The following is a 9,398-nucleotide window of genomic DNA, read 5'->3' as shown; positions in this document are numbered from 1 at the left end:
GTACTTGCACTACCCAGGCAAGTAGGGTTTTTTTTTTAAATTAAAAATTGTGGGGCTGGGGAGATAGCTCAGTTGGTAGAGTGCTTGCCTTGTAAGCACAACGCCCTGGGTTCGATCCCCAGCACTGCAAAAAAAAAAAATTGTGTTTAGTTGTAGACAGACAATACCTTTATTTATTTATTTATTTGCTAACGGTGCTGAGGATTGAACTCAGGGCCTCACACATACTAGGCAAGTGCTCTACCACTGAGATACACCCCCAGTTCCTTTTTTAATTTTTAATTTTGAGACAGGGTCTTGCAAGTTGATTATGGCCTCACTTAGTGGCTGAGGCTGGCTTTGAACTCTCCATCCTCCTGCCTCAGCCTCCTGAGCCATTGGGGTTAAAGGTGTGTGCTCGCACATCCAGCTAAAAATATTAACTATTTATACACACAGCATAGATAACCTCACAACATGCCAAATGTAAGAAGACAGACACAGAAGAGCACGTACTGTGTGATTTCATTTACACAAAGTTCTAGAACTGGCACGACTAACCTCTTTGTGCTGATGAACAGGTCAGCATTGTCTGGTAAGAGAATGGTTGGGTGTCCGCAAAAGAACCCGAGGAAAATTTCAGAAACCATTAAAAACTCCTATATCTTTTTTAAAAAGTATTAATTCATTACTTCAAATAATATAAATAAATGTGTTCACTTAATTTTTTTGGTTGACAAAATATGTGGAATCCAGTAAAAGAAAATTTTCACTGTTTGCATTTCTTTTCTGGCCATTACTATTGTTTATTTTCCTTCATGATTATTAACGAAAAGAATCCCACCATGCAGAGCAAGGGCGGGTGGGAGAGTGATCCAAGCAGCTGGGTCAGAGGCGGGCATTCTACGGGGCCTTTCCTCACCCATTTTACAGGTAAGGAAACCAAGGCTCAGTAAGGAGGGAGAGTGAACTGACATTACACAGCTAAGAATTGGTAAGAGGAGGATCCAGACCCGAGGTCTCCCTGACTAAGTGTCCACATCTGAATGCCAAGTGAGTATTGAGACCCTGCCACGAGGCCTGTGGGTGTCGGGGGCCAGGGAGGGCTTCTCAAGTCCACCAGGTCCTGGGGTGAATGTCCACGAGGAGAGGCGCTGAAGTACGAGGACCACGTAGCCGTCAGGTGACGGGGCTCTGACTGCCCAGGCCGGTCAGGCTGGCCTTGGACTTGGAGTCCTCCTGCCTCAGCCCCCCGGTGAGCTGAGAGTACAGGTGTGTGCCATGGTTCCTGGCTTTTCCCCAGAGTTTTAAACCCACGAGTAGCATTGAAGAAGTTACTGATGACACTACTATTATTCTCATTTATAGATGTGGCAATTGAGAAACAGAGGAGTGACATTCTAAGGTCACATCTCTGTTCTGCTTGGCTCAGTGACTGTCCCCTAGGAAGTGATGACTTTGTTCATAGCTAGTTCTGACACATAGTCTTCCCACCAGCACTTTCCTGACATTTCTGGAATGAGGATGTTCCAGGAACACGTCAGCCAGCAGGTGGAAGGTGAGTTAGGTGTCGTCATTGTCTACTGTCCAATTGTTTGAGTGCTGTGATTGAGCCCCGTAGGGGGCTTAAGATGATTAATAAAACGAAACCACAGGAAAATAAATATTGTTGAATATAGGGAAGATTGATAGTCACCACCCCAGGCAATACAGCTGGAAGAAGTAAAAACTGCCAAAAAATATCACACTTTAGATGTGAAGAACTCTAGTCATTATTCCCAAAGACAATAGTGCTATGCAATTTTATAAACAAAAATACCTATTTTCAGTTTTTTGTTTTCTTTTAGTACAAGGGATTGAACCCATGGGCACTTAACTACTGAGCCACATCCACAACGTTTTTATTTTATTTTATTTTATTTTTAAAATACTTTTTGGTTGTCAGTGGACCTTTATTTTACTTATATATTTATATGCAGTGAGAAGAATCAAACTGAACCCAGCACCACACACATGCTAGGCAATGGCTCTGTCATCCAGCCACAACTCCAGCCCCTATTTTTTATTTTGATACAGAGTCTCACTAAGTTGCTTAGGGCCTTGCTAAGGTGTTGAGGCTGGCCTTGAACTTAGGATCCTCCTGCCTCAGCCTCCCTAGCCGCTGGGATTACAGGCATGTGTCATCTTTTCGATTGTTTCTTAAGGGCACATCTGATTTTTTTTTAATAAGAAATATATTAAATAGATTTTTAAAAAATCAACTTATAATTAATGGTGTCAGAATCAAGAAAATTCAACAAAACAGTATTCTGTGAGCAACAAAAACCCATTCAAACTGTTTGGGTGACAAGGCACTTTTTGAGTGGCTCTTCGGCCTCAGTGGGATGGGGGTGTAGGTGGCACCAGGTGGGAGCTGTCTCTCCCCCAGCCCTGCCTGCTCTGCCTGGCTCCATTCTGAGGGAGGCAGGATGGCCGCCCACACCCCAGCCTCAGAGCCTCTCAGGCTGGAAGATTCCAGACTTCTCCACAGTTGGGCAGTCCTAAACCTGACCCCACTGGCTGGAAGCAAGTCACATGACCCCTCACGTCTTCCCAGGTCTGGGAATGGAGTGGAATGCAGGGCTTTGCAAACCTCGTCCCTCCTCCTCAGAGTCAGAAGCAGAGAAGGAGAGCCTTCCCCAGAGGAAACTTGGGAACACTATATAAAAAGGGGAGATGGGTGCTGGGTGACACCAAATAGGTATCTTTCAAAATAATTATGAGAATATATAATAATAATAGTTGGGGCTTTAGAAAGGAGATGTCTGGATCACCCCCATGGCAGCTCAGGTGACCCCAAAGGACAGCACCCTTGTTGGACCACCTGTCAGAGCAGTAAGAGCCCCTGGGGGTCGGTGGTATGGTGGGGATGGGAAACTGGAGGCTGCAGAGAGAGAACGCCAGCAGGGCCACAGCAGAAATCAAACTAGAACACGGAACCTGGGGCTCTTCCTTCTCCATGCAGTGCTCCCAGCTTGCCACGTCGGCCCCAAAGGGGGCTCTGGGAGGGGCCTGCACACGCAGGGCACTCTGGCTCCCTTCTCAAACCTTAGTCTTGAAACCTGCAATCAGTGGAGTCTTCTGATACTGGAGATGGGAAATTTGATTTGGTGATGGTAGAAATGAAATTGAGTCAAATGAGCATAAATACGCAGGTGAGTCTTTAAGCGGGGCTTCAGCTGAAGGGAGACAGCACTGATCAACAAGCAACCAGGATGCTCCCGAAGGGACATGCAAGCTTCTACTGATCTGCTACGGCGGTCTGGTAGTTTCCACTGGCCTGGGGCACAGTTGCAAAAGATTTCTCCTTGCATGAGACTTGGACCACCTGGCGGTCACGGACAACCTGTAATTCCCGTAGTCAACACCATCATCCTGTGCAAACATCCTGGCCTCGTGCCTCAAGTTGAGCCTTTCTATAGGGCTAAAGGACTTCGGGTGCTTGGGCTGCTATAGCTGCTGAAATAGCACTAGGGCAGGGTAGAAGAAAACACACTAGTTCCAACCGGAAATCAGCACGTCTACACACAGGGCTGAGTAAAATCTGACTTAAAAGTTAAGGTGGCAAAGGGACAGACACTATATGAAGACAGATCCTATTCCAGCCACCAGTCAGACATCAGCAAGACCAGGTGAAGAGTTGGTGTTTATAGGAAAAGTGGTCGTCCAGTCCCTGAGAAGTAACCATGATCATCATAACCCACATGTCAGAGGTGATTTTTAATTTGACTAAAAATAAGTGAAGTTAATTTAGATTTTTCTCCAGACAACTATTTCATTGCAAACATTCTGCTCCCGTGGTTTTTATCAGTCTTGTGACAGGACAGTTGAAAAGAGTATAGGGTAGGAAAGCAAATCCCATGCTACAGAGGATAATAGTTGATTGCACCCAGGGATTTATTTCATTGTCCCAGCCTCTGTCCCAGCATGGTGGTCCCTGGCTGTCTTCCTGAGATACCCTCAAGTCATCTGGTACAAAGTACTGGTGGCTTCTTCTCTGTCTCCTCCTTTTCCTTCTCTCTTTTTCTCTCCTTCTCCTCTCCCTCTTCTCTTCTTCTTGTTCTTCTTTGTTCTTGTTCTCCTTTTTTCTTTTTTCTTTTTTTTTTTTTCTTTTGGTGCTGAGGATTGAACTCAAGAGGGCTACATTCACAGGCCTTTTTTATTTTTTAATTTCAACACAGGTTCTCACTAAGTTACTGAGGCTGACTTCAAACTTGTGATCCTCCCATCTCAGCCTCCTGAGTTGCTGGGATTACAGGCACGTGCCACCACACCCAGCACTTGGCTTCTTTTTATTAACACAAATCTCTTCAGCAGCCACACCATCAACTCAGTCTTACACAGAGTCTCAGGGCATGGACTAAATGCAAATATGTTCTTTGCTAGAATGCAACAAGACTGACCTTTATTCTAATTCCTAGAAGAGGCCTCATTTCTATCTGAAAACCCATGAATCTGGCCTTGATCATCTACACTCAGTGTTCTGTTTTTCTGAGCTCCCACCAGAATTGTCCATTAAGTTCTGCTTAACAGTGTTCTAGGCTTTCTCTAGCCTGTTTCTCCCAACTTCTGCAAACTAATTCCAAAGGCTTCAGAACCACATCCCCAGTTATAGTCACAGCAATGAGCCCACTTCTTGGTACCAGTTTTCTGTATTAGCTTTCTGTCATTGTGACAAAATGCCTGAGACTAATCAACTTATAAGGAGAAAAGATACATTTTGGTTCACAGTTTCAGAGGTTTCAGTCCATGGTTGCTTGGTCCCATCTGTTTGGGCCTATGGGGAGGCAGAACCTCATAGTGAGGAGGCTTAGTGGAGTAGAGCTGCTCACCTCAGTGGCCAGGAAGAAAAGGAGGAAAGGAAGGAAGGGAGGGAGGGAGGGGAAAAAGGGGGGGGAGGGGCATGGGGCATTCCCAGTGTCCCCTTCAAGGGCACACTGAAATGACCCTCCATTGTGCTCTACCTCCTAGAGATACTGCAGCCTCCCAAGAGCTGGCAACCCAGCCTTTAATACATGAGCTTGTAGGTAGGCATTCTAGATGTAAACTGTGACAAATATATTCATATTTTATATACTCTCTGTGGGCTCTTCCTGCCCTGGCAGGTGGTCTAATAAGAACTCTTTCCCACTCTGGAGTTATTTGAGCTACCAGGTAGGTGATCCGGAAGTCACCTTTCTGAACCCCCAATTATTATATGTTAATATTACATGTTAATTACCTTGCAAATAAATATATACAATTTAATGTAGTTAAGAGAATAGACTTTGGAGCCAGATGCCTGGGTGCATGTTCCACATTCACCGTTTACCTTGACCATTCTACTTTAAACTGCCCATGTGTCCATTTCCTCTGTAAAATGGCAATAATAGGGTATCTGTCATAACCCGTCTACAACACTTAACACGGGCCCAGGCGTACAAATTCTCAGAAATGTTGGCAGCTCATTTTACTGTTAATCTGCGCAGGAACCTGGTTTCCCCACCGCCCCACCCCAGGCTCAGGGCCCCAGCCTCCTGCCACTGCCGGCCCATTGTTCGGGCCTTCCTGTGTGGTGTGGCTCCTGAGGCCTCTGGGAAAGTGCCCCAGCCCGCCCCCCAAACCCCAGCCTGCTTGACTGCCTGCATCCGCCTGGCCTCAGGGCGGCGTGCGCTGGACTGCAGTCCCAAGACTGAGTCCTGATCACCTGCTTTCCTCTCTGAAAAACAGAACGGAGGGGCCCAGCTGACAGCCTTCTGGGGTTAAGTGAGATGACCAACACGGGCACGCTCGCAATCTTACGGCACGTCTGTCCTGGTACTAAGTCTCCATCAGGGCTGGCTTTAAAACTGCGCTTCCAGCCAGGGGGCAGGGGACAGCTCAGCCCTAGTGTCTAGTAGATTTCTCAGATAATGCTGTCGCTCCCTGTGGGAGCCCCAAGTTTCCCCCAACACAAGGCAACAAGTGGGTGAAAGGCCTGGGCAACCTTCCCGGGCAGGCAGCTGGAAGAGACCAGGATTTGGAGTCCTTGAATCCTGCTCTGCTGTGGAATTCTCTGATCTCCAGCAAGGCCCCTGCCGGCCTGGGGCCCGTTTCCCTCCCGTGAAGTCAGCAGGAGGGCATTCGTGGCTTCTTGCCCTTGCTGTGCCAGGACAGGCTGGGGTTACTCTGGGAAGTTGTGACTGCTCTCTGGCTGTCTGTCTAATCTGTAAATCAGTACGCTCACCTAGATGAAGGAGATGGCTCCTGGTCACTGGAAACTTCCGCAGTGGCCCTCGCCCCGCTTCTCTCTTCAGAGAAGGGACTGTGGCCACGGGCTGGGTGGACTGCTGAGGCTTTGTGAAGAGGAGCTGCGGCTTGGCTTCTGCTGTGTCTGCTACCTGCCCCAGCCCCAGGGAAGCAGAGGACCTGGGTGTCCACTGGTCTGGTCACTTTTGACATGCCGTAGGTGACACAGGCAGCATGCAGTGTTCCGCAAACCCCACCCCTGTCAACAAGAGGGCTGCCGAAGGTGTGAGGAGCTGGGGCTCAGCTCAGAGCAAGTCAGCAGCTTTAGCGCCTCACCCCGTGCTTGCCTTCCCTTGGGGAGGCAGTGAGGGGCTTTCCATGGAGGGCAGTATAATTCGCTTTTCATTCCCCTATCTTGTGAACTCCACCAGAACCCCCAATCTTCTGTTTGCATGGGGGCAGTCATTGAAGTCTTGGAGGTCCCTGCCTTTGTCAGTTCCTCCCAAAACTCTTTCAAATTAAGTCACCCCAAAGAAACCCTGGGAACCTATGCTAGAGCACACGATCTTACAGTAAGTCCCCTCCAACTTGACTGCCTTTTCCGACCCCTCTGCCAAGTTCCTCTTCTCAAACGTGCCCACTAAATTCAGCACAGGGCTCAGGAGGGCAAAGGGCTTTCCTCTGAAAAACAGCACCTTGCAGAGGCTGTTGGGAGTGAAAAGACGCAGCGCCCGGCTGTTTCTCCTGTACTGTAGACATCTTTGCCGAAATCCTGCAGGGTGGGAAATACTGCCTGATTGTTCCCAAGTGGAAACGGCGGCTCCCAGCTGGGATTGTGCTCCTTAGTCTCTTTGGGCTGATGTAACAACATACCTAGACTGGGCAACTTACAAACCACAGAAATGCACTGCTCGCAGTAATGGAGGTTGGAAATGCACAATCAAGGAGCTCCTTGCTGCACAGGTGGCGGGGCCTTGTGCATTCTCACAGGATAGAAGGCAAAGTCCCTGGGCCTTATAAACAAGGGCCCCACCCTCAAACACCTCCTCAAAGCTCCCTCTCTTCAGGCTATCAGGAATTCCGAGGGGACACTGACATTCAGACCTCAGCAGCCTGGGAGGACCCTCAGGTACCACAGCCCAGGCCAAGAAAAGCCAGCTCTTCCCTTCTCTTCTGCAGCAGCCACACGCTGCACAGGTAGTCAGACCTCCACCTGGATGATGTCCAGGAACAAGACCTGGGGTCATCTTCAATGTCACCTTCTGTGCGTGTGGTGGGGGTGGCACACCCCTGCTCGTTTGTGATTGGATGGGGTCACCTGGTCAATGGTGTAGAAGTGACATTTGTCACTTCAGGCTGAAGTATTTAATTGCCAGATGGAGCCCTCTTTCCATCTGCCATGCTACCAACAGCCTCCGAGATGATGGTTGTTCCATTACCCTGGGCCTGGATAAGATGTGGGGACTCTTGCCAGTCCTTGGTGGACATGTGTGTGGGGACTCCAGTGTTAGGAGCCATAGAGCTCAGGATCTTAGTGGCTGCAGGAAGACCTAGCCACTCGGACTAGCATGGACCTCCAGACCGCAAGGCAAGATGGAGCTGGGAAATGGTAGGAAGCACATTTTGTCAAATGTCCACAATGGTCACCTGTGGTGTCCGGGGGCCAGCAGGGGCGTGGGTGTTACTGTGGGACTTTGGATAGCTCACCTGGGGGAATCCTGAGATAATCCACCCAAACTGTTCCCTGAACAAATGTGGCCCAGAGAGCAGGCCCCGCCCGCAGCAGGCTCTAGCAGAGGCCTGTGCCAGAGCCATCCAGACTGCGCCAGGAATCTGCCCATCTTGATTCCCCTTTGACAGGCAGGAGCACTGAGGCCTGCAGAGGAGTTGAACAGGGAGTCGAGAGCAGACTCCCATCCAGGGCTCTTCCATGCTCCCTTCCAGGCAGATGGCCTCTGGCTGCTGCCTGGGAAGGACCAGCAGGCACAGAAGCAGGATCAGTTGGCCAGGCCCCCCATCATACCTTGTGTTGACTACCCAATATCATGCTTCCCACTTTCTTAATAAATGAACCCCAATATCTGGTAACAGGCCTTGTCTACACCAGAAGACTGGTGTTTGCTGTCATAAGGAAGTAGGAATTTAAGACATACTGAATGCCAGCTGTGTCCTAGGCATTTTATTACATGACTAATTAATTTAATCATTAGGACAGCCTGTAGAGCAAGTAGATATGGAAACCATAGCTCAGAGAGGTTTAGTAACTGTGTAGCGTCACAGCTCTGGACTCACATCTGATGCCCTGGCCCGATCCTTCTTTAAATAAGGCCAAGACACTGAAGTTTTAACTAATCATCTTTGCTGGGAAGAGCATTCATCCACTCAGTAACTATTGCGAATGTACCATGCTAGGCACGGTGCCAGGCCCTTGGGATAATAAGCCCACAGACAAGCCCCTGCCACCATAGGGAACCTCACGGGCCAACTCCTGGTGACAGCAAATGCCTGCAGCATTATGAGGAGAGGATTCGGAACAGCTCCCAGGGTCTGCAGGAAGGGTTATGGGGCTGAGATTTCAGATCTGTCATGGCCACTGTCAGGGAGTATGTGCATGTTGGCCACCCGTGTTTTAGACTTACCAAGAGTGCTGATGCAAACAGACAACAAAGCAGAAATAGATCCTGGTCAGAGCCCAGATTCCCGTTTTTATTTTGAAAAGAATAGGCATTGTATATATAATAATCAGGCCCTGCCCACAAGGAATGTAGGGTCTAACTGGTAGCCTTAGGTCAAAGTGAACAATACAGGATGAGAATTCTCAAAGAATGGAACAGGACTGTCTGCCCTGGAGGAAGAGGTGGGAGAGACCCCTGGGATGGGGACATCACTTCCCTGGTGGCACTCCTGGCTGAAGGCTCTCCACAGGTAGTCACTGTCCCTCCCTGGAGTTAAACTCTAGATCTGCTGTGATTCTGCCCAGCATGCCATGGGGACTGTGACGTGGGCCTGCGTGGCCTGGCAAGCAGCCTCGATACTCACCCCACCCCGAGTGGGTGCCCTGCGTCACTCCTCATGGGAATTCCCAACACCCGGGTCCCCATCCTTCCCTAGGCACCAGGTGTGCCAAGCACCCTTATCTAACCAAACCCACAGGAATCTAAACTAAATTCTGC

At 49.0% G+C, this 9,398-nt stretch overlaps 1 protein-coding gene across 1 annotated transcript in view; it reads left to right on the top strand.

Annotated features, from left to right (window-relative positions):
* The first annotated feature begins 1,007 nt into the window (after window positions 1–1,007).
* The window catches only part of Sdcbp2 (syndecan binding protein 2), a 28,352-nt gene continuing 19,961 nt past the window's right edge, over window positions 1,008–9,398 (top strand). The window contains exon 1 of the mRNA XM_047541910.1: window positions 1,008–1,032. The gene's annotated coding sequence lies outside the window, so the exon portion shown is untranslated. The remainder of the gene's footprint in view (window positions 1,033–9,398) is intronic.

Source organism: Sciurus carolinensis, chromosome 2 (genome assembly GCF_902686445.1).
Source record: "Sciurus carolinensis chromosome 2, mSciCar1.2, whole genome shotgun sequence".
NCBI classification, from domain to species: domain Eukaryota; kingdom Metazoa; phylum Chordata; class Mammalia; order Rodentia; family Sciuridae; genus Sciurus; species Sciurus carolinensis.
Note: the sequence above shows the minus strand (reverse complement) of the source record. Positions and strands in the feature narration are given on the sequence as shown.